The sequence below is a fragment of the Magallana gigas genome, chromosome 7 (assembly GCF_963853765.1).
Source record: "Magallana gigas chromosome 7, xbMagGiga1.1, whole genome shotgun sequence".
In the NCBI taxonomy this organism is placed as follows: domain Eukaryota; kingdom Metazoa; phylum Mollusca; class Bivalvia; order Ostreida; family Ostreidae; genus Magallana; species Magallana gigas.
The window spans coordinates 27,041,881-27,064,516 of record NC_088859.1 but is presented as its reverse complement, the minus strand read 5'-3'; the positions used below and the strand labels follow the sequence as shown (position 1 = coordinate 27,064,516).

Here is a 22,636-nt window from a genome sequence, read left to right as displayed (position 1 = left end):
TTTTCGCGCATGTAACATTTTTTAATGTTACCCGTTGCTAAGTGCGTTGCTAACGCTGAGGGTAATAGAAAATATTATTAACTGCGTCTTAACCAATCAGATTTCAGTATTTAACATGAAAGTATAACAAAACGAATTGTTACATGTGCGTAAATTATGGGCGTACGGTTTGCCGTGGTATTCACGTCATTTCTATTTAAAAGCAGTAAAAAAAATTATAAAATTAAGTCATTCAGTATAAAAAATAAATTGTGCTTGTTTGTGAGGATAACAGTTGAAACTGACACCTCTCGAAAACCATCCTCAACCTCCGCTTCGCGTTGGCTGACAATGGTTTCCTTAGGGTGTCGATTTCAACTGTTATCCTCCCAAACAGGCACTATTTATATAATACAAGACGTGCAGCTCTTGTACCTCTCCGAACCTTGACTTAGAACTGTGTTTTCACACTGTGCGAAACTGTCACATGTGATCTCAATGTCGCATACACAATTCAAACCAATCGTTGCATGGTGTGACATGTCTTACAATTTGTCATCATCGAGGGCGACAACTCAGTTCATTCAAGACAAAACTCCGATTCCGGAAAGTCCTCTTTGCAGCAGTTTCTGTGCTGCTGTTATTGGGGTGGCATATACTTATACAAGACGTGCAGCTCTTGTACCTCTCCGAACCTTGACTTAGAACTGTGTTTTCACACTGTGCGAAACTGTCACATGTGATCTCAATGTCGCATACACAATTCAAACCAATCGTTCCAGGTGTGACATGTCTTACATTTTGAGTTCGTTTTGACCCTTAATGAAATCAGAGTTGGAAAAATAAGTCTATAGACTCATTAGATGTTCCTTTCCATAGAAATCTTTAGTAAAAGGCGAAAGATTTAAACTTGGATTGAAGAGAAACCAGAGTGAATTGTACAAGGCACTGTATCATACTTGAGTATTTCTTTTTGAAACATTTGTGAGTGTTCAAGCTTGTCTCCTACTGGTTCTCTCAATGCATGCAGGCGTAAGCACTTTTCAACCATAATGTTCCAAAGGTAAGCAAAGCATGAATTTTGTTGAATTGTATGGTCAAAGCTCATTCTGTGCCAAGTTCTGAAACAGACTCATTGCGGCCTCAAATCTTTGAAATTTGTCATCATCAAGGGCGACAACTCAGTTCATTCAAGACAAAACTCCGATTCCGGAAAGTCCTCTTTGCAGCAGTTTCTGTGCTGCTGTTATTGGGGTGGCATATACTTATACAAGACGTGCAGCTCTTGTACCTCTCTGAACCCTGACTTAGAACTGTGTTTTCACTCTGTGCGAAACTGTCACATGTGATCTCAATGTCGCATACACAATTCAAACCAATCGTTACATGGTGTGACAAGTCTTACATTTTGAGTTCGTTTTGACCCTGAAGGAAATCAGCGTTGGAAAAATAAGTCTATAGACTCATTAGATGTTCCTCGCCACGGAAATCTTTAGTAAAAGGCGAAAGATTTAAACGTGGATTGAAGAGAAACCAGAGTGAATTGTACAAGGCATTGTATCATACTTGAGTATTTCTTTTTGAAACATTTGTGAGTGTTCAAGCTTGTCTCCTACTGGTTCTCTCAATGCATGCAGGCGTAAGCACTTTTCAACCATAATGTTCCAAAGGTAAGCAAAGCATGAATTTTGTTGAATTGTATGGTCAAAGCTCATTCTGTGCCAAGTTCTGAAACAGACTCATTGCGGCCTCAAATCTTTGAAATTTGTCATCATCAAGGGCGACAACTCAGTTCATTCAAGACAAAACTCCGATTCCGGAAAGTCCTCTTTGCAGCAGTTTATTTGGTTCTGTTATTGGGGTGGCATATATACTTTTATTATACTTTCATGTTAAATACTGAAATCTGATTGGTTTAGACACAGTTGATAATCCGTTATATTACCCTCAGCGTTAGCAACACACTTAGCAATAGGTAACCCTGTTTGGGAGGGTAACAGTTGAAATTGACACCCCGAGAAAACCATTGTCAACAATGGTTTTCGAGGGGTGTCAATTTCAACTGTTATCCTCCCAAACAGGCACTATATATTTTGTTATAATGAATGTCTTAATTTTTAAGAAAATTTTACTGCTTTTAAATAGGAATAACGTGAATTCTACAGCGAACTGTACGCGCATAATTTTCGCGCATGTAACATTTTTTAATGTTACCCGTTGCTAAGTGCGTTGCTAACGCTGAGGGTAATAGAAAATATTATTAACTGCGTCTTAACCAATCAGATTTCAGTATTTAACATGAAAGTATAACAAAACGAATTGTTACATGTGCGTAAATTATGGGCGTACGGTTTGCCGTGGTATTCACGTCATTTCTATTTAAAAGCAGTAAAAAAAATTATAAAATTAAGTCATTCAGTATAAAAAATAAATTGTGCTTGTTTGTGAGGATAACAGTTGAAACTGACACCTCTCGAAAACCATCCTCAACCTCCGCTTCGCGTTGGCTGACAATGGTTTCCTTAGGGTGTCGATTTCAACTGTTATCCTCCCAAACAGGCACTATTTATATAATACAAGACGTGCAGCTCTTGTACCTCTCCGAACCTTGACTTAGAACTGTGTTTTCACACTGTGCGAAACTGTCACATGTGATCTCAATGTCGCATACACAATTCAAACCAATCGTTGCATGGTGTGACATGTCTTACAATTTGTCATCATCGAGGGCGACAACTCAGTTCATTCAAGACAAAACTCCGATTCCGGAAAGTCCTCTTTGCAGCAGTTTCTGTGCTGCTGTTATTGGGGTGGCATATACTTATACAAGACGTGCAGCTCTTGTACCTCTCCGAACCTTGACTTAGAACTGTGTTTTCACACTGTGCGAAACTGTCACATGTGATCTCAATGTCGCATACACAATTCAAACCAATCGTTCCAGGTGTGACATGTCTTACATTTTGAGTTCGTTTTGACCCTTAATGAAATCAGAGTTGGAAAAATAAGTCTATAGACTCATTAGATGTTCCTTTCCATAGAAATCTTTAGTAAAAGGCGAAAGATTTAAACTTGGATTGAAGAGAAACCAGAGTGAATTGTACAAGGCACTGTATCATACTTGAGTATTTCTTTTTGAAACATTTGTGAGTGTTCAAGCTTGTCTCCTACTGGTTCTCTCAATGCATGCAGGCGTAAGCACTTTTCAACCATAATGTTCCAAAGGTAAGCAAAGCATGAATTTTGTTGAATTGTATGGTCAAAGCTCATTCTGTGCCAAGTTCTGAAACAGACTCATTGCGGCCTCAAATCTTTGAAATTTGTCATCATCAAGGGCGACAACTCAGTTCATTCAAGACAAAACTCCGATTCCGGAAAGTCCTCTTTGCAGCAGTTTCTGTACTGCTGTTATTGGGGTGGCATATACTTATACAAGACGTGCAGCTCTTGTACCTCTCCGAACCCTGACTTAGAACTGTGTTTTCACTCTGTGCGAAACTGTCACATGTGATCTCAATGTCGCATACACAATTCAAACCAATCGTTACATGGTGTGACAAGTCTTACATTTTGAGTTCGTTTTGACCCTGAAGGAAATCAGCGTTGGAAAAATAAGTCTATAGACTCATTAGATGTTCCTCGCCACGGAAATCTTTAGTAAAAGGCGAAAGATTTAAACGTGGATTGAAGAGAAACCAGAGTGAATTGTACAAGGCATTGTATCATACTTGAGTATTTCTTTTTGAAACATTTGTGAGTGTTCAAGCTTGTCTCCTACTGGTTCTCTCAATGCATGCAGGCGTAAGCACTTTTCAACCATAATGTTCCAAAGGTAAGCAAAGCATGAATTTTGTTGAATTGTATGGTCAAAGCTCATTCTGTGCCAAGTTCTGAAACAGACTCATTGCGGCCTCAAATCTTTGAAATTTGTCATCATCAAGGGCGACAACTCAGTTCATTCAAGACAAAACTCCGATTCCGGAAAGTCCTCTTTGCAGCAGTTTATTTGGTTCTGTTATTGGGGTGGCATATATACTTTTATTATACTTTCATGTTAAATACTGAAATCTGATTGGTTTAGACACAGTTGATAATCCGTTATATTACCCTCAGCGTTAGCAACACACTTAGCAATAGGTAACCCTGTTTGGGAGGGTAACAGTTGAAATTGACACCCCGAGAAAACCATTGTCAACAATGGTTTTCGAGGGGTGTCAATTTCAACTGTTATCCTCCCAAACAGGCACTATATATTTTGTTATAATGAATGTCTTAATTTTTAAGAAAATTTTACTGCTTTTAAATAGGAATAACGTGAATTCTACAGCGAACTGTACGCGCATAATTTTCGCGCATGTAACATTTTTTAATGTTACCCGTTGCTAAGTGCGTTGCTAACGCTGAGGGTAATAGAAAATATTATTAACTGCGTCTTAACCAATCAGATTTCAGTATTTAACATGAAAGTATAACAAAACGAATTGTTACATGTGCGTAAATTATGGGCGTACGGTTTGCCGTGGTATTCACGTCATTTCTATTTAAAAGCAGTAAAAAAAATTATAAAATTAAGTCATTCAGTATAAAAAATAAATTGTGCTTGTTTGTGAGGATAACAGTTGAAACTGACACCTCTCGAAAACCATCCTCAACCTCCGCTTCGCGTTGGCTGACAATGGTTTCCTTAGGGTGTCGATTTCAACTGTTATCCTCCCAAACAGGCACTATTTATATAATACAAGACGTGCAGCTCTTGTACCTCTCCGAACCTTGACTTAGAACTGTGTTTTCACACTGTGCGAAACTGTCACATGTGATCTCAATGTCGCATACACAATTCAAACCAATCGTTGCATGGTGTGACATGTCTTACAATTTGTCATCATCGAGGGCGACAACTCAGTTCATTCAAGACAAAACTCCGATTCCGGAAAGTCCTCTTTGCAGCAGTTTCTGTGCTGCTGTTATTGGGGTGGCATATACTTATACAAGACGTGCAGCTCTTGTACCTCTCCGAACCTTGACTTAGAACTGTGTTTTCACACTGTGCGAAACTGTCACATGTGATCTCAATGTCGCATACACAATTCAAACCAATCGTTCCAGGTGTGACATGTCTTACATTTTGAGTTCGTTTTGACCCTTAATGAAATCAGAGTTGGAAAAATAAGTCTATAGACTCATTAGATGTTCCTTTCCATAGAAATCTTTAGTAAAAGGCGAAAGATTTAAACTTGGATTGAAGAGAAACCAGAGTGAATTGTACAAGGCACTGTATCATACTTGAGTATTTCTTTTTGAAACATTTGTGAGTGTTCAAGCTTGTCTCCTACTGGTTCTCTCAATGCATGCAGGCGTAAGCACTTTTCAACCATAATGTTCCAAAGGTAAGCAAAGCATGAATTTTGTTGAATTGTATGGTCAAAGCTCATTCTGTGCCAAGTTCTGAAACAGACTCATTGCGGCCTCAAATCTTTGAAATTTGTCATCATCAAGGGCGACAACTCAGTTCATTCAAGACAAAACTCCGATTCCGGAAAGTCCTCTTTGCAGCAGTTTCTGTACTGCTGTTATTGGGGTGGCATATACTTATACAAGACGTGCAGCTCTTGTACCTCTCCGAACCTTGACTTAGAACTGTGTTTTCACTCTGTGCGAAACTGTCACATGTGATCTTAATGTCGCATACACAATTCAAACCAATCGTTACATGGTGTGACATGTCTTACATTTTGAGTTCGTTTTGACCCTGAAGGAAATCAGGGTTGGAAAAATAAGTCTATAGACTCATTAGATGTTCCTCTCCACGGAAATCTTTAGTAAAAGGCGAAAGATTTAAACGTGGATTGAAGAGAAACCAGAGTGAATTGTACAAGGCATTGTATCATACTTGAGTATTTCTTTTTGAAACATTTGTGAGTGTTCAAGCTTGTCTCCTACTGGTTCTCTCAATGCATGCAGGCGTAAGCACTTTTCAACCATAATGTTCCAAAGGTAAGCAAAGCATGAATTTTGTTGAATTGTATGGTCAAAGCTCATTCTGTGCCAAGTTCTGAAACAGACTCATTGCGGCCTCAAATCTTTGAAATTTGTCATCATCAAGGGCGACAACTCAGTTCATTCAAGACAAAACTCCGATTCCGGAAAGTCCTCTTTGCAGCAGTTTCTGTGCTGCTGTTATTGGGGTGGCATATACTTATACAAGACGTGCAGCTCTTGTACCTCTCCGAACCTTGACTTAGAACTGTGTTTTCACACTGTGCGAAACTGTCACATGTGATCTCAATGTCGCATACACAATTCAAACCAATCGTTGCATGGTGTGACATGTCTTACATTTTGAGTTCGTTTTGACCCTGAATGAAATCAGGGTTGGAAAAATAAGTCTATAGACTCATTAGATGTTCCTCTCCACGGAAATCTTTAGTAAAAGGCGAAAGATTTAAACGTGGATTGAAGAGAAACCAGAGTGAATTGTACAAGGCATTGTATCATACTTGAGTATTTCTTTTTGAAACATTTGTGAGTGTTCAAGCTTGTCTCCTACTGGTTCTCTCAATGCATGCAGGCGTAAGCACTTTTCAACCATAATGTTCCAAAGGTAAGCAAAGCATGAATTTTGTTGAATTATATGGTCAAAGCTCATTCTGTGCCATGTTCTGAAACAGACTCATTGCGGCCTCAAATCTTTGAAATTTGTCATCATCAAGGGCGACAACTCAGTTCATTCAAGACAAAATCCGATTCCGGAAAGTCCTCTTTGCAGCAGTTTCTGTGCTGCTGTTATTGGAGTGGCATATACTTATACAAGACGTGCAGCTCTTGTACCTCTCCGAACCTTGACTTAGAACTGTGTTTTCACTCTGTGCGCAACTGTCACATGTGATCTCAATGTCGCATACACAATTCAAACCAATCGTTGCATGGTGTGACATGTCTTACATTTTGAGTTCGTTTTGACCCTTAATGAAATCAGGGTTGGAAAAATAAGTCTATAGACTCATTAGATGTTCCTCTCCACGGAAATCTTTAGTAAAAGGCGAAAGATTTAAACGTGGATTGAAGAGAAACCAGAGTGAATTGTACAAGGCATTGTATCATACTTGAGTATTTCTTTTTGAAACATTTGTGAGTGTTCAAGCTTGTCTCCTACTGGTTCTCTCAATGCATGCAGGCGTAAGCACTTTTCAACCATAATGTTCCAAAGGTAAGCAAAGCATGAATTTTGTTGAACTGTATGGTCAAAGCTCAATCTGTGCCAAGTTCTGAAACAGACTCATTGCGGCCTCAAATCTTTGAAATTTGTCATCATCGAGGGCGACAACTCAGTTCATTCAAGACAAAACTCCGATTCCGGAAAGTCCTCTTTGCAGCAGTTTCTGTGCTGCTGTTATTGGAGTGGCATATACTTATACAAGACGTGCAGCTCTTGTACCTCTCCGAACCTTGACTTAGAACTGTTTTTTCACTCTGTGCGCAACTGTCACATGTGATCTCAATGTCGCATACACAATTCAAACCAATCGTTGCATGGTGTGACATGTCTTACATTTTGAGTTCGTTTTGACCCTTAATGAAATCAGGGTTGGAAAAATAAGTCTATAGACTCATTAGATGTTCCTCTCCACGGAAATCTTTAGTAAAAGGCGAAAGATTTAAACGTGGATTGAAGAGAAACCAGAGTGAATTGTACAAGGCATTGTATCATACTTGAGTATTTCTTTTTGAAACATTTGTGAGTGTTCAAGCTTGTCTCCTACTGGTTCTCTCAATGCATGCAGGCGTAAGCACTTTTCAACCATAATGTTCCAAAGGTAAGCAAAGCATGAATTTTGTTGAATTGTATGGTCAAAGCTCATTCTGAGCCAAGTTCTGAAACAGACTCATTGCGGCCTCAAATCTTTGAAATTTGTCATCATCGAGGGCGACAACTCAGTTCATTCAAGACAAAACTCCGATTCCGGAAAGTCCTATTTGCAGCAGTTTCTGTGCTGCTGTTATTGGGGTGGCATATACTTATACAAGACGTGCAGCTCTTGTACCTCTCCGAACCTTGACTTAGAACTGTGTTTTCACTCTGTGCGAAACTGTCACATGTGATCTCAATGTCGCATACACAATTCAAACCAATCGTTACATGGTGTGACAAGTCTTACATTTTGAGTTCGTTTTGACCCTGAAGGAAATCAGCGTTGGAAAAATAAGTCTATAGACTCATTAGATGTTCCTCGCCACGGAAATCTTTAGTAAAAGGCGAAAGATTTAAACGTGGATTGAAGAGAAACCAGAGTGAATTGTACAAGGCATTGTATCATACTTGAGTATTTCTTTTTGAAACATTTGTGAGTGTTCAAGCTTGTCTCCTACTGGTTCTCTCAATGCATGCAGGCGTAAGCACTTTTCAACCATAATGTTCCAAAGGTAAGCAAAGCATGAATTTTGTTGAATTGTATGGTCAAAGCTCATTCTGTGCCAAGTTCTGAAACAGACTCATTGCGGCCTCAAATCTTTGAAATTTGTCATCATCAAGGGCGACAACTCAATTCATTCAAGACAAAACTCCGATTCCGGAAAGTCCATTTTATCAGCAGTTTATTTGGTTCTGTTATTGGGGTGGCATATATACTTTTATTATACTTTCATGTTAAATACTGAAATCTGATTGGTTTAGACACAGTTGATAATCCGTTATATTACCCTCAGCGTTAGCAACACACTTAGCAATAGGTAACCCTGTTTGGGAGGGTAACAGTTGAAATTGACACCCCGAGAAAACCATTGTCAACAATGGTTTTCGAGGGGTGTCAATTTCAACTGTTATCCTCCCAAACAGGCACTATATATTTTGTTATAATGAATGTCTTAATTTTTAAGAAAATTTTACTGCTTTTAAATAGGAATAACGTGAATTCTACAGCGAACTGTACGCGCATAATTTTCGCGCATGTAACATTTTTTAATGTTACCCGTTGCTAAGTGCGTTGCTAACGCTGAGGGTAATAGAAAATATTATTAACTGCGTCTTAACCAATCAGATTTCAGTATTTAACATGAAAGTATAACAAAACGAATTGTTACATGTGCGTAAATTATGGGCGTACGGTTTGCCGTGGTATTCACGTCATTTCTATTTAAAAGCAGTAAAAAAAATTATAAAATTAAGTCATTCAGTATAAAAAATAAATTGTGCTTGTTTGTGAGGATAACAGTTGAAACTGACACCTCTCGAAAACCATCCTCAACCTCCGCTTCGCGTTGGCTGACAATGGTTTCCTTAGGGTGTCGATTTCAACTGTTATCCTCCCAAACAGGCACTATTTATATAATACAAGACGTGCAGCTCTTGTACCTCTCCGAACCTTGACTTAGAACTGTGTTTTCACACTGTGCGAAACTGTCACATGTGATCTCAATGTCGCATACACAATTCAAACCAATCGTTGCATGGTGTGACATGTCTTACAATTTGTCATCATCGAGGGCGACAACTCAGTTCATTCAAGACAAAACTCCGATTCCGGAAAGTCCTCTTTGCAGCAGTTTCTGTGCTGCTGTTATTGGGGTGGCATATACTTATACAAGACGTGCAGCTCTTGTACCTCTCCGAACCTTGACTTAGAACTGTGTTTTCACACTGTGCGAAACTGTCACATGTGATCTCAATGTCGCATACACAATTCAAACCAATCGTTCCAGGTGTGACATGTCTTACATTTTGAGTTCGTTTTGACCCTTAATGAAATCAGAGTTGGAAAAATAAGTCTATAGACTCATTAGATGTTCCTTTCCATAGAAATCTTTAGTAAAAGGCGAAAGATTTAAACTTGGATTGAAGAGAAACCAGAGTGAATTGTACAAGGCACTGTATCATACTTGAGTATTTCTTTTTGAAACATTTGTGAGTGTTCAAGCTTGTCTCCTACTGGTTCTCTCAATGCATGCAGGCGTAAGCACTTTTCAACCATAATGTTCCAAAGGTAAGCAAAGCATGAATTTTGTTGAATTGTATGGTCAAAGCTCATTCTGTGCCAAGTTCTGAAACAGACTCATTGCGGCCTCAAATCTTTGAAATTTGTCATCATCAAGGGCGACAACTCAGTTCATTCAAGACAAAACTCCGATTCCGGAAAGTCCTCTTTGCAGCAGTTTCTGTACTGCTGTTATTGGGGTGGCATATACTTATACAAGACGTGCAGCTCTTGTACCTCTCCGAACCTTGACTTAGAACTGTGTTTTCACTCTGTGCGAAACTGTCACATGTGATCTTAATGTCGCATACACAATTCAAACCAATCGTTCCAGGTGTGACATGTCTTACATTTTGAGTTCGTTTTGACCCTTAATGAAATCAGGGTTGGAAAAATAAGTCTATAGACTCATTAGATGTTCCTCTCCACGGAAATCTTTAGTAAAAGGCGAAAGATTTAAACGTGGATTGAAGAGAAACCAGAGTGAATTGTACAAGGCATTGTATCATACTTGAGTATTTCTTTTTGAAACATTTGTGAGTGTTCAAGCTTGTCTCCTACTGGTTCTCTCAATGCATGCAGGCGTAAGCACTTTTCAACCATAATGTTCCAAAGGTAAGCAAAGCATGAATTTTGTTGAATTATATGGTCAAAGCTCATTCTGTGCCATGTTCTGAAACAGACTCATTGCGGCCTCAAATCTTTGAAATTTGTCATCATCAAGGGCGACAACTCAGTTCATTCAAGACAAAATCCGATTCCGGAAAGTCCTCTTTGCAGCAGTTTCTGTGCTGCTGTTATTGGAGTGGCATATACTTATACAAGACGTGCAGCTCTTGTACCTCTCCGAACCTTGACTTAGAACTGTGTTTTCACTCTGTGCGCAACTGTCACATGTGATCTCAATGTCGCATACACAATTCAAACCAATCGTTGCATGGTGTGACATGTCTTACATTTTGAGTTCGTTTTGACCCTTAATGAAATCAGGGTTGGAAAAATAAGTCTATAGACTCATTAGATGTTCCTCTCCACGGAAATCTTTAGTAAAAGGCGAAAGATTTAAACGTGGATTGAAGAGAAACCAGAGTGAATTGTACAAGGCATTGTATCATACTTGAGTATTTCTTTTTGAAACATTTGTGAGTGTTCAAGCTTGTCTCCTACTGGTTCTCTCAATGCATGCAGGCGTAAGCACTTTTCAACCATAATGTTCCAAAGGTAAGCAAAGCATGAATTTTGTTGAATTGTATGGTCAAAGCTCATTCTGTGCCAAGTTCTGAAACAGACTCATTGCGGCCTCAAATCTTTGAAATTTGTCATCATCGAGGGCGACAACTCAGTTCATTCAAGACAAAACTCCGATTCCGGAAAGTCCTCTTTGCAGCAGTTTCTGTGCTGCTGTTATTGGAGTGGCATATACTTATACAAGACGTGCAGCTCTTGTACCTCTCCGAACCTTGACTTAGAACTGTTTTTTCACTCTGTGCGCAACTGTCACATGTGATCTCAATGTCGCATACACAATTCAAACCAATCGTTGCATGGTGTGACATGTCTTACATTTTGAGTTCGTTTTGACCCTTAATGAAATCAGGGTTGGAAAAATAAGTCTATAGACTCATTAGATGTTCCTCTCCACGGAAATCTTTAGTAAAAGGCGAAAGATTTAAACGTGGATTGAAGAGAAACCAGAGTGAATTGTACAAGGCATTGTATCATACTTGAGTATTTCTTTTTGAAACATTTGTGAGTGTTCAAGCTTGTCTCCTACTGGTTCTCTCAATGCATGCAGGCGTAAGCACTTTTCAACCATAATGTTCCAAAGGTAAGCAAAGCATGAATTTTGTTGAATTGTATGGTCAAAGCTCATTCTGAGCCAAGTTCTGAAACAGACTCATTGCGGCCTCAAATCTTTGAAATTTGTCATCATCGAGGGCGACAACTCAGTTCATTCAAGACAAAACTCCGATTCCGGAAAGTCCTCTTTGCAGCAGTTTCTGTGCTGCTGTTATTGGGGTGGCATATACTTATACAAGACGTGCAGCTCTTGTACCTCTCCGAACCTTGACTTAGAACTGTGTTTTCACTCTGTGCGAAACTGTCACATGTGATCTCAATGTCGCATACACAATTCAAACCAATCGTTACATGGTGTGACAAGTCTTACATTTTGAGTTCGTTTTGACCCTGAAGGAAATCAGCGTTGGAAAAATAAGTCTATAGACTCATTAGATGTTCCTCGCCACGGAAATCTTTAGTAAAAGGCGAAAGATTTAAACGTGGATTGAAGAGAAACCAGAGTGAATTGTACAAGGCATTGTATCATACTTGAGTATTTCTTTTTGAAACATTTGTGAGTGTTCAAGCTTGTCTCCTACTGGTTCTCTCAATGCATGCAGGCGTAAGCACTTTTCAACCATAATGTTCCAAAGGTAAGCAAAGCATGAATTTTGTTGAATTGTATGGTCAAAGCTCATTCTGTGCCAAGTTCTGAAACAGACTCATTGCGGCCTCAAATCTTTGAAATTTGTCATCATCAAGGGCGACAACTCAATTCATTCAAGACAAAACTCCGATTCCGGAAAGTCCATTTTATCAGCAGTTTATTTGGTTCTGTTATTGGGGTGGCATATATACTTTTATTATACTTTCATGTTAAATACTGAAATCTGATTGGTTTAGACACAGTTGATAATCCGTTATATTACCCTCAGCGTTAGCAACACACTTAGCAATAGGTAACCCTGTTTGGGAGGGTAACAGTTGAAATTGACACCCCGAGAAAACCATTGTCAACAATGGTTTTCGAGGGGTGTCAATTTCAACTGTTATCCTCCCAAACAGGCACTATATATTTTGTTATAATGAATGTCTTAATTTTTAAGAAAATTTTACTGCTTTTAAATAGGAATAACGTGAATTCTACAGCGAACTGTACGCGCATAATTTTCGCGCATGTAACATTTTTTAATGTTACCCGTTGCTAAGTGCGTTGCTAACGCTGAGGGTAATAGAAAATATTATTAACTGCGTCTTAACCAATCAGATTTCAGTATTTAACATGAAAGTATAACAAAACGAATTGTTACATGTGCGTAAATTATGGGCGTACGGTTTGCCGTGGTATTCACGTCATTTCTATTTAAAAGCAGTAAAAAAAATTATAAAATTAAGTCATTCAGTATAAAAAATAAATTGTGCTTGTTTGTGAGGATAACAGTTGAAACTGACACCTCTCGAAAACCATCCTCAACCTCCGCTTCGCGTTGGCTGACAATGGTTTCCTTAGGGTGTCGATTTCAACTGTTATCCTCCCAAACAGGCACTATTTATATAATACAAGACGTGCAGCTCTTGTACCTCTCCGAACCTTGACTTAGAACTGTGTTTTCACACTGTGCGAAACTGTCACATGTGATCTCAATGTCGCATACACAATTCAAACCAATCGTTGCATGGTGTGACATGTCTTACAATTTGTCATCATCGAGGGCGACAACTCAGTTCATTCAAGACAAAACTCCGATTCCGGAAAGTCCTCTTTGCAGCAGTTTCTGTGCTGCTGTTATTGGGGTGGCATATACTTATACAAGACGTGCAGCTCTTGTACCTCTCCGAACCTTGACTTAGAACTGTGTTTTCACACTGTGCGAAACTGTCACATGTGATCTCAATGTCGCATACACAATTCAAACCAATCGTTCCAGGTGTGACATGTCTTACATTTTGAGTTCGTTTTGACCCTTAATGAAATCAGAGTTGGAAAAATAAGTCTATAGACTCATTAGATGTTCCTTTCCATAGAAATCTTTAGTAAAAGGCGAAAGATTTAAACTTGGATTGAAGAGAAACCAGAGTGAATTGTACAAGGCACTGTATCATACTTGAGTATTTCTTTTTGAAACATTTGTGAGTGTTCAAGCTTGTCTCCTACTGGTTCTCTCAATGCATGCAGGCGTAAGCACTTTTCAACCATAATGTTCCAAAGGTAAGCAAAGCATGAATTTTGTTGAATTGTATGGTCAAAGCTCATTCTGTGCCAAGTTCTGAAACAGACTCATTGCGGCCTCAAATCTTTGAAATTTGTCATCATCAAGGGCGACAACTCAGTTCATTCAAGACAAAACTCCGATTCCGGAAAGTCCTCTTTGCAGCAGTTTCTGTACTGCTGTTATTGGGGTGGCATATACTTATACAAGACGTGCAGCTCTTGTACCTCTCCGAACCTTGACTTAGAACTGTGTTTTCACTCTGTGCGAAACTGTCACATGTGATCTTAATGTCGCATACACAATTCAAACCAATCGTTACATGGTGTGACATGTCTTACATTTTGAGTTCGTTTTGACCCTGAAGGAAATCAGGGTTGGAAAAATAAGTCTATAGACTCATTAGATGTTCCTCTCCACGGAAATCTTTAGTAAAAGGCGAAAGATTTAAACGTGGATTGAAGAGAAACCAGAGTGAATTGTACAAGGCATTGTATCATACTTGAGTATTTCTTTTTGAAACATTTGTGAGTGTTCAAGCTTGTCTCCTACTGGTTCTCTCAATGCATGCAGGCGTAAGCACTTTTCAACCATAATGTTCCAAAGGTAAGCAAAGCATGAATTTTGTTGAATTGTATGGTCAAAGCTCATTCTGTGCCAAGTTCTGAAACAGACTCATTGCGGCCTCAAATCTTTGAAATTTGTCATCATCAAGGGCGACAACTCAGTTCATTCAAGACAAAACTCCGATTCCGGAAAGTCCTCTTTGCAGCAGTTTCTGTGCTGCTGTTATTGGGGTGGCATATACTTATACAAGACGTGCAGCTCTTGTACCTCTCCGAACCTTGACTTAGAACTGTGTTTTCACTCTGTGCGAAACTGTCACGTGATCTCAATGTCGCATACACAATTCAAACCAATCGTTACATGGTGTGACAAATCTTACATTTTGAGTTCGTTTTGACCCTGAAGGAAATCAGGGTTGGAAAAATAAGTCTATAGACTCATTAGATGTTCCTCTCCACGGAAATCTTTAGTAAAAGGCGAAAGATTTAAACGTGGATTGAAGAGAAACCAGAGTGAATTGTACAAGGCATTGTATCATACTTGAGTATTTCTTTTTGAAACATTTGTGAGTGTTCAAGCTTGTCTCCTACTGGTTCTCTCAATGCATGCAGGCGTAAGCACTTTTCAACCATAATGTTCCAAAGGTAAGCAAAGCATGAATTTTGTTGAATTGTATGGTCAAAGCTCATTCTGTGCCAAGTTCTGAAACAGACTCATTGCGGCCTCAAATCTTTGAAATTTATCATCATCAAGGGCGACAACTCAGTTCATTCAAGACAAAACTCCGATTCCGGAAAGTCCTCTTTGCAGCAGTTTCTGTGCTGCTGTTATTGGGGTGGCATATACTTATACAAGACGTGCAGCTCTTGTACCTCTCCGAACCTTGACTTAGAACTGTGTTTTCACTCTGTGCGCAACTGTCACATGTGATCTCAATGTCGCATACACAATTCAAACCAATCGTTGCATGGTGTGCAAGTCTTACATTTTGAGTACGTTTTGACCCTGAAGGAAATCAGGGTTGGAAAAATAAGTCTATAGACTCATTAGATGTTCCTCTCCACGGAAATCTTTAGTAAAAGGCGAAAGATTTAAACGTGGATTGAAGAGAAACCAGAGTGAATTGTACAAGGCATTGTATCATACTTGAGTATTTCTTTTTGAAACATTTGTGAGTGTTCAAGCTTGTCTCCTACTGGTTCTCTCAATACATGCAGGCGTAAGCACTTTTCAACCATAATGTTCCAAAGGTAAGCAAAGCATGAATTTTGTTGAATTGTATGGTCAAAGCTCATTCTGTGCCAAGTTCTGAAACAGACTCATTGCGGCCTCAAATCTTTGAAATTTGTCATCATCAAGGGCGACAACTCAGTTCATTCAAGACAAAACTCCGATTCCGGAAAGTCCTCTTTGCAGCAGTTTCTGTACTGCTGTTATTGGGGTGGCATATACTTATACAAGACGTGCAGCTCTTGTACCTCTCCGAACCTTGACTTAGAACTGTGTTTTCACTCTGTGCGAAACTGTCACATGTGATCTTAATGTCGCATACACAATTCAAACCAATCGTTACATGGTGTGACATGTCTTACATTTTGAGTTCGTTTTGACCCTGAAGGAAATCAGGGTTGGAAAAATAAGTCTATAGACTCATTAGATGTTCCTCTCCACGGAAATCTTTAGTAAAAGGCGAAAGATTTAAACGTGGATTGAAGAGAAACCAGAGTGAATTGTACAAGGCATTGTATCATACTTGAGTATTTCTTTTTGAAACATTTGTGAGTGTTCAAGCTTGTCTCCTACTGGTTCTCTCAATGCATGCAGGCGTAAGCACTTTTCAACCATAATGTTCCAAAGGTAAGCAAAGCATGAATTTTGTTGAATTGTATGGTCAAAGCTCATTCTGTGCCAAGTTCTGAAACAGACTCATTGCGGCCTCAAATCTTTGAAATTTGTCATCATCAAGGGCGACAACTCAGTTCATTCAAGACAAAACTCCGATTCCGGAAAGTCCTCTTTGCAGCAGTTTCTGTGCTGCTGTTATTGGGGTGGCATATACTTATACAAGACGTGCAGCTCTTGTACCTCTCCGAACCTTGACTTAGAACTGTGTTTTCACTCTGTGCGAAACTGTCACGTGATCTCAATGTCGCATACACAATTCAAACCAATCGTTACATGGTGTGACAAATCTTACATTTTGAGTTCGTTTTGACCCTGAAGGAAATCAGGGTTGGAAAAATAAGTCTATAGACTCATTAGATGTTCCTCTCCACGGAAATCTTTAGTAAAAGGCGAAAGATTTAAACGTGGATTGAAGAGAAACCAGAGTGAATTGTACAAGGCATTGTATCATACTTGAGTATTTCTTTTTGAAACATTTGTGAGTGTTCAAGCTTGTCTCCTACTGGTTCTCTCAATGCATGCAGGCGTAAGCACTTTTCAACCATAATGTTCCAAAGGTAAGCAAAGCATGAATTTTGTTGAATTGTATGGTCAAAGCTCATTCTGTGCCAAGTTCTGAAACAGACTCATTGCGGCCTCAAATCTTTGAAATTTATCATCATCAAGGGCGACAACTCAGTTCATTCAAGACAAAACTCCGATTCCGGAAAGTCCTCTTTGCAGCAGTTTCTGTGCTGCTGTTATTGGGGTGGCATATACTTATACAAGACGTGCAGCTCTTGTACCTCTCCGAACCTTGACTTAGAACTGTGTTTTCACTCTGTGCGCAACTGTCACATGTGATCTCAATGTCGCATACACAATTCAAACCAATCGTTGCATGGTGTGCAAGTCTTACATTTTGAGTACGTTTTGACCCTGAAGGAAATCAGGGTTGGAAAAATAAGTCTATAGACTCATTAGATGTTCCTCTCCACGGAAATCTTTAGTAAAAGGCGAAAGATTTAAACGTGGATTGAAGAGAAACCAGAGTGAATTGTACAAGGCATTGTATCATACTTGAGTATTTCTTTTTGAAACATTTGTGAGTGTTCAAGCTTGTCTCCTACTGGTTCTCTCAATACATGCAGGCGTAAGCACTTTTCAACCATAATGTTCCAAAGGTAAGCAAAGCATGAATTTTGTTGAATTGTATGGTCAAAGCTCATTCTGTGCCAAGTTCTGAAACAGACTCATTGCGGCCTCAAATCTTTGAAATTTGTCATCATCAAGGGCGACAACTCAGTTCATTCAAGACAAAACTCCGATTCCGGAAAGTCCTCTTTGCAGCAGTTTCTGTGCTGCTGTTATTGGGGTGGCATATACTTATACAAGACGTGCAGCTCTTGTACCTCTCCGAACCTTGACTTAGAACTGTGTTTTCACTCTGTGCGAAACTGTCACATGTGATCTCAATGTCGCATACACAATTCAAACCAATCGTTGCATGGTGTGACATGTCTTACATTTTGAGTTCGTTTTGACCCTGAAGGAAATCAGGGTTGGAAAAATAAGTCTATAGACTCATTAGATGTTCCTCTCCACGGAAATCTTTAGTAAAAGGCGAAAGATTTAAACGTGGATTGAAGAGAAACCAGAGTGAATTGTACAAGGCATTGTATCATACTTGAGTATTTCTTTTTGAAACATTTGTGAGTGTTCAAGCTTGTCTCCTACTGGTTCTCTCAATGCATGCAGGCGTAAGCACTTTTCAACCATAATGTTCCAAAGGTAAGCAAAGCATGAATTTTGTTGAATTGTATGGTCAAAGCTCATTCTGTGCCAAGTTCTGAAACAGACTCATTGCGGCCTCAAATCTTTGAAATTTGTCATCATCAAGGGCGACAACTCAGTTCATTCAAGACAAAACTCCGATTCCGGAAAGTCCTCTTTGCAGCAGTTTCTGTGCTGCTGTTATTGGGGTGGCATATACTTATACAAGACGTGCAGCTCTTGTACCTCTCCGAACCTTGACTTAGAACTGTGTTTTCACTCTGTGCGAAACTGTCACATGTGATCTCAATGTCGCATACACAATTCAAACCAATCGTTGCATGGTGTGACATGTCTTACATTTTGAGTTCGTTTTGACCCTGAAGGAAATCAGGGTTGGAAAAATAAGTCTATAGACTCATTAGATGTTCCTCTCCACGGAAATCTTTAGTAAAAGGCGAAAGATTTAAACGTGGATTGAAGAGAAACCAGAGTGAATTGTACAAGGCATTGTATCATACTTGAGTATTTCTTTTTGAAACATTTGTGAGTGTTCAAGCTTGTCTCCTACTGGTTCTCTCAATGCATGCAGGCGTAAGCACTTTTCAACCATAATGTTCCAAAGGTAAGCAAAGCATGAATTTTGTTGAATTGTATGGTCAAAGCTCATTCTGTGCCAAGTTCTGAAACAGACTCATTGCGGCCTCAAATCTTTGAAATTTGTCATCATCAAGGGCGACAACTCAGTTCATTCAAGACAAAACTCCGATTCCGGAAAGTCCTCTTTGCAGCAGTTTCTGTGCTGCTGTTATTGGGGTGGCATATACTTATACAAGACGTGCAGCTCTTGTACCTCTCCGAACCTTGACTTAGAACTGTGTTTTCACTCTGTGCGAAACTGTCACATGTGATCTCAATGTCGCATACACAATTCAAACCAATCGTTACATGGTGTGACAAATCTTACATTTTGAGTTCGTTTTGACCCTGAAGGAAATCAGGGTTGGAAAAATAAGTCTATAGACTCATTAGATGTTCCTCTCCACGGAAATCTTTAGTAAAAGGCGAAAGATTTAAACGTGGATTGAAGAGAAACCAGAGTGAATTGTACAAGGCATTGTATCATACTTGAGTATTTCTTTTTGAAACATTTGTGAGTGTTCAAGCTTGTCTCCTACTGGTTCTCTCAATGCATGCAGGCGTAAGCACTTTTCAACCATAATGTTCCAAAGGTAAGCAAAGCATGAATTTTGTTGAATTGTATGGTCAAAGCTCATTCTGTGCCAAGTTCTGAAACAGACTCATTGCGGCCTCAAATCTTTGAAATTTGTCATCATCAAGGGCGACAACTCAGTTCATTCAAGACAAAACTCCGATTCCGGAAAGTCCTCTTTGCAGCAGTTTCTGTGCTGCTGTTATTGGGGTGGCATATACTTATACAAGACGTGCAGCTCTTGTACCTCTCCGAACCTTGACTTAGAACTGTGTTTTCACTCTGTGCGAAACTATCACATGTGATCTCAATGTCGCATACACAATTCAAACCAATCGTTGCATGGTGTGACATGTCTTACATTTTGAGTTCGTTTTGACCCTGAATGAAATCAGGGTTGGAAAAATAAGTCTATAGACTCATTAGATGTTCCTCTCCACGGAAATCTTTAGTAAAAGGCGAAAGATTTAAACTTGGATTGAAGAGAAACCAGAGTGAATTGTACAAGGCACTGTATCATACTTGAGTATTTCTTTTTGAAACATTTGTGAGTGTTCAAGCTTGTCTCCTACTGGTTCTCTCAATGCATGCAGGCGTAAGCACTTTTCAACCATAATGTTCCAAAGGTAAGCAAAGCATGAATTTTGTTGAATTGTATGGTCAAAGCTCATTCTGTGCCAAGTTCTGAAACAGACTCATTGCGGCCTCAAATCTTTGAAATTTGTCATCATCAAGGGCGACAACTCAGTTCATTCAAGACAAAACTCCGATTCCGGAAAGTCCTCTTTGCAGCAGTTTCTGTGCTGCTGTTATTGGGGTGGCATATACTTATACAAGACGTGCAGCTCTTGTACCTCTCCGAACCTTGACTTAGAACTGTGTTTTCACTCTGTGCGAAACTGTCACATGTGATCTCAATGTTGCATACACAATTCAAACCAATCGTTACATGGTGTGACAAATCTTACATTTTGAGTTCGTTTTGACCCTGAAGGAAATCAGGGTTGGAAAAATAAGTCTATAGACTCATTAGATGTTCCTCTCCACGGAAATCTTTAGTAAAAGGCGAAAGATTTAAACGTGGATTGAAGAGAAACCAGAGTGAATTGTACAAGGCATTGTATCATACTTGAGTATTTCTTTTTGAAACATTTGTGAGTGTTCAAGCTTGTCTCCTACTGGTTCTCTCAATGCATGCAGGCGTAAGCACTTTTCAACCATAATGTTCCAAAGGTAAGCAAAGCATGAATTTTGTTGAATTGTATGGTCAAAGCTCATTCTGTGCCAAGTTCTGAAACAGACTCATTGCGGCCTCAAATCTTTGAAATTTGTCATCATCAAGGGCGACAACTCAGTTCATTCAAGACAAAACTCCGATTCCGGAAAGTCCTCTTTGCAGCAGTTTCTGTGCTGCTGTTATTGGGGTGGCATATACTTATACAAGACGTGCAGCTCTTGTACCTCTCCGAACCTTGACTTAGAACTGTGTTTTCACTCTGTGCGAAACTGTCACATGTGATCTCAATGTCGCATACACAATTCAAACCAATCGTTGCATGGTGTGCAAGTCTTACATTTTGAGTACGTTTTGACCCTGAAGGAAATCAGGGTTGGAAAAATAAGTCTATAGACTCATTAGATGTTCCTCTCCACGGAAATCTTTAGTAAAAGGCGAAAGATTTAAACGTGGATTGAAGAGAAACCAGAGTGAATTGTACAAGGCATTGTATCATACTTGAGTATTTCTTTTTGAAACATTTGTGAGTGTTCAAGCTTGTCTCCTACTGGTTCTCTCAATACATGCAGGCGTAAGCACTTTTCAACCATAATGTTCCAAAGGTAAGCAAAGCATGAATTTTGTTGAATTGTATGGTCAAAGCTCATTCTGTGCCAAGTTCTGAAACAGACTCATTGCGGCCTCAAATCTTTGAAATTTGTCATCATCGAGGGCGACAACTCAGTTCATTCAAGACAAAATTCCGATTCCGGAAAGTCCTCTTTGCAGCAGTTTCTGTGCTGCTGTTATTGGGGTGGCATATACTTATACAAGACGTGCAGCTCTTGTACCTCTCCGAACCTTGACTTAGAACTGTGTTTTCACACTGTGCGAAACTGTCACATGTGATCTCAATGTCGCATACACAATTCAAACCAATCGTTACATGGTGTGACATGTCTTACATTTTGAGTTCGTTTTGACCCTGAAGGAAATCAGGGTTGGAAAAATAAGTCTATAGACTCATTAGATGTTCCTCTCCACGGAAATCTTTAGTAAAAGGCGAAAGATTTAAACGTGGATTGAAGAGAAACCAGAGTGAATTGTACAAGGCATTGTATCATACTTGAGTATTTCTTTTTGAAACATTTGTGAGTGTTCAAGCTTGTCTCCTACTGGTTCTCTCAATGCATGCAGGCGTAAGCACTTTTCAACCATAATGTTCCAAAGGTAAGCAAAGCATGAATTTTGTTGAATTGTATGGTCAAAGCTCATTCTGTGCCAAGTTCTGAAACAGACTCATTGCGGCCTCAAATCTTTGAAATTTGTCATCATCGAGGGCGACAACTCAGTTCATTCAAGACAAACCTCGATTCCGGAAACTCCTCTTTGCAGCAGTTTCTGTGCTGCTGTTATTGGGGTGGCATATACTTATACAAGACGTGCAGCTCTTGTACCTCTCCGAACCTTGACTTAGAACTGTGTTTTCACTCTGTGCGAAACTGTCACATGTGATCTCAATGTCGCATACACAATTCAAACCAATCGTTGCATGGTGTGACATGTCTTACATTTTGAGTTCGTTTTGACCCTGAAGGAAATCAGGGTTGGAAAAATAAGTCTATAGACTCATTAGATGTTCCTCTCCACGGAAATCTTTAGTAAAAGGCGAAAGATTTAAACGTGGATTGAAGAGAAACCAGAGTGAATTGTACAAGGCATTGTATCATACTTGAGTATTTCTTTTTGAAACATTTGTGAGTGTTCAAGCTTGTCTCCTACTGGTTCTCTCAATGCATGCAGGCGTAAGCACTTTTCAACCATAATGTTCCAAAGGTAAGCAAAGCATGAATTTTGTTGAATTGTATGGTCAAAGCTCATTCTGTGCCAAGTTCTGAAACAGACTCATTGCGGCCTCAAATCTTTGAAATTTGTCATCATCAAGGGCGACAACTCAGTTCATTCAAGACAAAACTCCGATTCCGGAAAGTCCTCTTTGCAGCAGTTTCTGTGCTGCTGTTATTGGGGTGGCATATACTTATAC

At 39.4% G+C, this 22,636-nt stretch overlaps 30 non-coding genes across 30 annotated transcripts; all 30 read right to left on the bottom strand.

Annotated features, from left to right (window-relative positions):
• Positions 1 to 794: 794 nt before the first annotated feature.
• On the bottom strand, positions 795 to 914 carry LOC136270419 (U5 spliceosomal RNA). The gene has a single exon (XR_010708164.1). It is a non-coding gene; the product is annotated as a U5 spliceosomal RNA (small nuclear RNA).
• Positions 915 to 1,401: 487 nt separating this feature from the next.
• On the bottom strand, positions 1,402 to 1,521 carry LOC136270409 (U5 spliceosomal RNA). Its single transcript, XR_010708155.1, has one exon. It is a non-coding gene; the product is annotated as a U5 spliceosomal RNA (small nuclear RNA).
• Positions 1,522 to 2,956: 1,435 nt separating this feature from the next.
• Positions 2,957 to 3,076, bottom strand: LOC136270418 (U5 spliceosomal RNA). The gene has a single exon (XR_010708163.1). It is a non-coding gene; the product is annotated as a U5 spliceosomal RNA (small nuclear RNA).
• Positions 3,077 to 3,563: 487 nt separating this feature from the next.
• Positions 3,564 to 3,683, bottom strand: LOC136270408 (U5 spliceosomal RNA). Its single transcript, XR_010708154.1, has one exon. It is a non-coding gene; the product is annotated as a U5 spliceosomal RNA (small nuclear RNA).
• Positions 3,684 to 5,118: 1,435 nt separating this feature from the next.
• Positions 5,119 to 5,238, bottom strand: LOC136270416 (U5 spliceosomal RNA). Its single transcript, XR_010708161.1, has one exon. It is a non-coding gene; the product is annotated as a U5 spliceosomal RNA (small nuclear RNA).
• A 487-nt stretch (positions 5,239 to 5,725) lies between these two features.
• LOC136270456 (U5 spliceosomal RNA) lies at positions 5,726 to 5,845 on the bottom strand. The gene has a single exon (XR_010708205.1). It is a non-coding gene; the product is annotated as a U5 spliceosomal RNA (small nuclear RNA).
• A 487-nt stretch (positions 5,846 to 6,332) lies between these two features.
• LOC136270394 (U5 spliceosomal RNA) lies at positions 6,333 to 6,452 on the bottom strand. Its single transcript, XR_010708140.1, has one exon. It is a non-coding gene; the product is annotated as a U5 spliceosomal RNA (small nuclear RNA).
• A 486-nt stretch (positions 6,453 to 6,938) lies between these two features.
• On the bottom strand, positions 6,939 to 7,058 carry LOC136270386 (U5 spliceosomal RNA). Its single transcript, XR_010708132.1, has one exon. It is a non-coding gene; the product is annotated as a U5 spliceosomal RNA (small nuclear RNA).
• Positions 7,059 to 7,545: 487 nt separating this feature from the next.
• On the bottom strand, positions 7,546 to 7,665 carry LOC136270385 (U5 spliceosomal RNA). The gene has a single exon (XR_010708131.1). It is a non-coding gene; the product is annotated as a U5 spliceosomal RNA (small nuclear RNA).
• Positions 7,666 to 8,152: 487 nt separating this feature from the next.
• Positions 8,153 to 8,272, bottom strand: LOC136270407 (U5 spliceosomal RNA). Its single transcript, XR_010708153.1, has one exon. It is a non-coding gene; the product is annotated as a U5 spliceosomal RNA (small nuclear RNA).
• Positions 8,273 to 9,708: 1,436 nt separating this feature from the next.
• LOC136270415 (U5 spliceosomal RNA) lies at positions 9,709 to 9,828 on the bottom strand. The gene has a single exon (XR_010708160.1). It is a non-coding gene; the product is annotated as a U5 spliceosomal RNA (small nuclear RNA).
• Positions 9,829 to 10,314: 486 nt separating this feature from the next.
• Positions 10,315 to 10,434, bottom strand: LOC136270384 (U5 spliceosomal RNA). The gene has a single exon (XR_010708130.1). It is a non-coding gene; the product is annotated as a U5 spliceosomal RNA (small nuclear RNA).
• Positions 10,435 to 10,920: 486 nt separating this feature from the next.
• Positions 10,921 to 11,040, bottom strand: LOC136270383 (U5 spliceosomal RNA). Its single transcript, XR_010708129.1, has one exon. It is a non-coding gene; the product is annotated as a U5 spliceosomal RNA (small nuclear RNA).
• Positions 11,041 to 11,527: 487 nt separating this feature from the next.
• Positions 11,528 to 11,647, bottom strand: LOC136270382 (U5 spliceosomal RNA). Its single transcript, XR_010708128.1, has one exon. It is a non-coding gene; the product is annotated as a U5 spliceosomal RNA (small nuclear RNA).
• A 487-nt stretch (positions 11,648 to 12,134) lies between these two features.
• On the bottom strand, positions 12,135 to 12,254 carry LOC136270406 (U5 spliceosomal RNA). The gene has a single exon (XR_010708152.1). It is a non-coding gene; the product is annotated as a U5 spliceosomal RNA (small nuclear RNA).
• A 1,436-nt stretch (positions 12,255 to 13,690) lies between these two features.
• LOC136270414 (U5 spliceosomal RNA) lies at positions 13,691 to 13,810 on the bottom strand. The gene has a single exon (XR_010708159.1). It is a non-coding gene; the product is annotated as a U5 spliceosomal RNA (small nuclear RNA).
• Positions 13,811 to 14,297: 487 nt separating this feature from the next.
• LOC136270455 (U5 spliceosomal RNA) lies at positions 14,298 to 14,417 on the bottom strand. Its single transcript, XR_010708204.1, has one exon. It is a non-coding gene; the product is annotated as a U5 spliceosomal RNA (small nuclear RNA).
• A 485-nt stretch (positions 14,418 to 14,902) lies between these two features.
• LOC136270454 (U5 spliceosomal RNA) lies at positions 14,903 to 15,022 on the bottom strand. The gene has a single exon (XR_010708203.1). It is a non-coding gene; the product is annotated as a U5 spliceosomal RNA (small nuclear RNA).
• Positions 15,023 to 15,508: 486 nt separating this feature from the next.
• LOC136270453 (U5 spliceosomal RNA) lies at positions 15,509 to 15,628 on the bottom strand. The gene has a single exon (XR_010708202.1). It is a non-coding gene; the product is annotated as a U5 spliceosomal RNA (small nuclear RNA).
• Positions 15,629 to 16,115: 487 nt separating this feature from the next.
• LOC136270452 (U5 spliceosomal RNA) lies at positions 16,116 to 16,235 on the bottom strand. The gene has a single exon (XR_010708201.1). It is a non-coding gene; the product is annotated as a U5 spliceosomal RNA (small nuclear RNA).
• Positions 16,236 to 16,720: 485 nt separating this feature from the next.
• Positions 16,721 to 16,840, bottom strand: LOC136270451 (U5 spliceosomal RNA). The gene has a single exon (XR_010708200.1). It is a non-coding gene; the product is annotated as a U5 spliceosomal RNA (small nuclear RNA).
• A 486-nt stretch (positions 16,841 to 17,326) lies between these two features.
• On the bottom strand, positions 17,327 to 17,446 carry LOC136270450 (U5 spliceosomal RNA). The gene has a single exon (XR_010708199.1). It is a non-coding gene; the product is annotated as a U5 spliceosomal RNA (small nuclear RNA).
• A 487-nt stretch (positions 17,447 to 17,933) lies between these two features.
• On the bottom strand, positions 17,934 to 18,053 carry LOC136270448 (U5 spliceosomal RNA). Its single transcript, XR_010708197.1, has one exon. It is a non-coding gene; the product is annotated as a U5 spliceosomal RNA (small nuclear RNA).
• Positions 18,054 to 18,540: 487 nt separating this feature from the next.
• On the bottom strand, positions 18,541 to 18,660 carry LOC136270447 (U5 spliceosomal RNA). Its single transcript, XR_010708196.1, has one exon. It is a non-coding gene; the product is annotated as a U5 spliceosomal RNA (small nuclear RNA).
• Positions 18,661 to 19,147: 487 nt separating this feature from the next.
• Positions 19,148 to 19,267, bottom strand: LOC136270446 (U5 spliceosomal RNA). Its single transcript, XR_010708195.1, has one exon. It is a non-coding gene; the product is annotated as a U5 spliceosomal RNA (small nuclear RNA).
• A 487-nt stretch (positions 19,268 to 19,754) lies between these two features.
• Positions 19,755 to 19,874, bottom strand: LOC136270380 (U5 spliceosomal RNA). The gene has a single exon (XR_010708126.1). It is a non-coding gene; the product is annotated as a U5 spliceosomal RNA (small nuclear RNA).
• Positions 19,875 to 20,361: 487 nt separating this feature from the next.
• Positions 20,362 to 20,481, bottom strand: LOC136270445 (U5 spliceosomal RNA). The gene has a single exon (XR_010708194.1). It is a non-coding gene; the product is annotated as a U5 spliceosomal RNA (small nuclear RNA).
• A 486-nt stretch (positions 20,482 to 20,967) lies between these two features.
• LOC136270444 (U5 spliceosomal RNA) lies at positions 20,968 to 21,087 on the bottom strand. Its single transcript, XR_010708192.1, has one exon. It is a non-coding gene; the product is annotated as a U5 spliceosomal RNA (small nuclear RNA).
• Positions 21,088 to 21,574: 487 nt separating this feature from the next.
• On the bottom strand, positions 21,575 to 21,694 carry LOC136270443 (U5 spliceosomal RNA). Its single transcript, XR_010708191.1, has one exon. It is a non-coding gene; the product is annotated as a U5 spliceosomal RNA (small nuclear RNA).
• Positions 21,695 to 22,180: 486 nt separating this feature from the next.
• Positions 22,181 to 22,300, bottom strand: LOC136270442 (U5 spliceosomal RNA). Its single transcript, XR_010708190.1, has one exon. It is a non-coding gene; the product is annotated as a U5 spliceosomal RNA (small nuclear RNA).
• Positions 22,301 to 22,636: the final 336 nt, after the last annotated feature.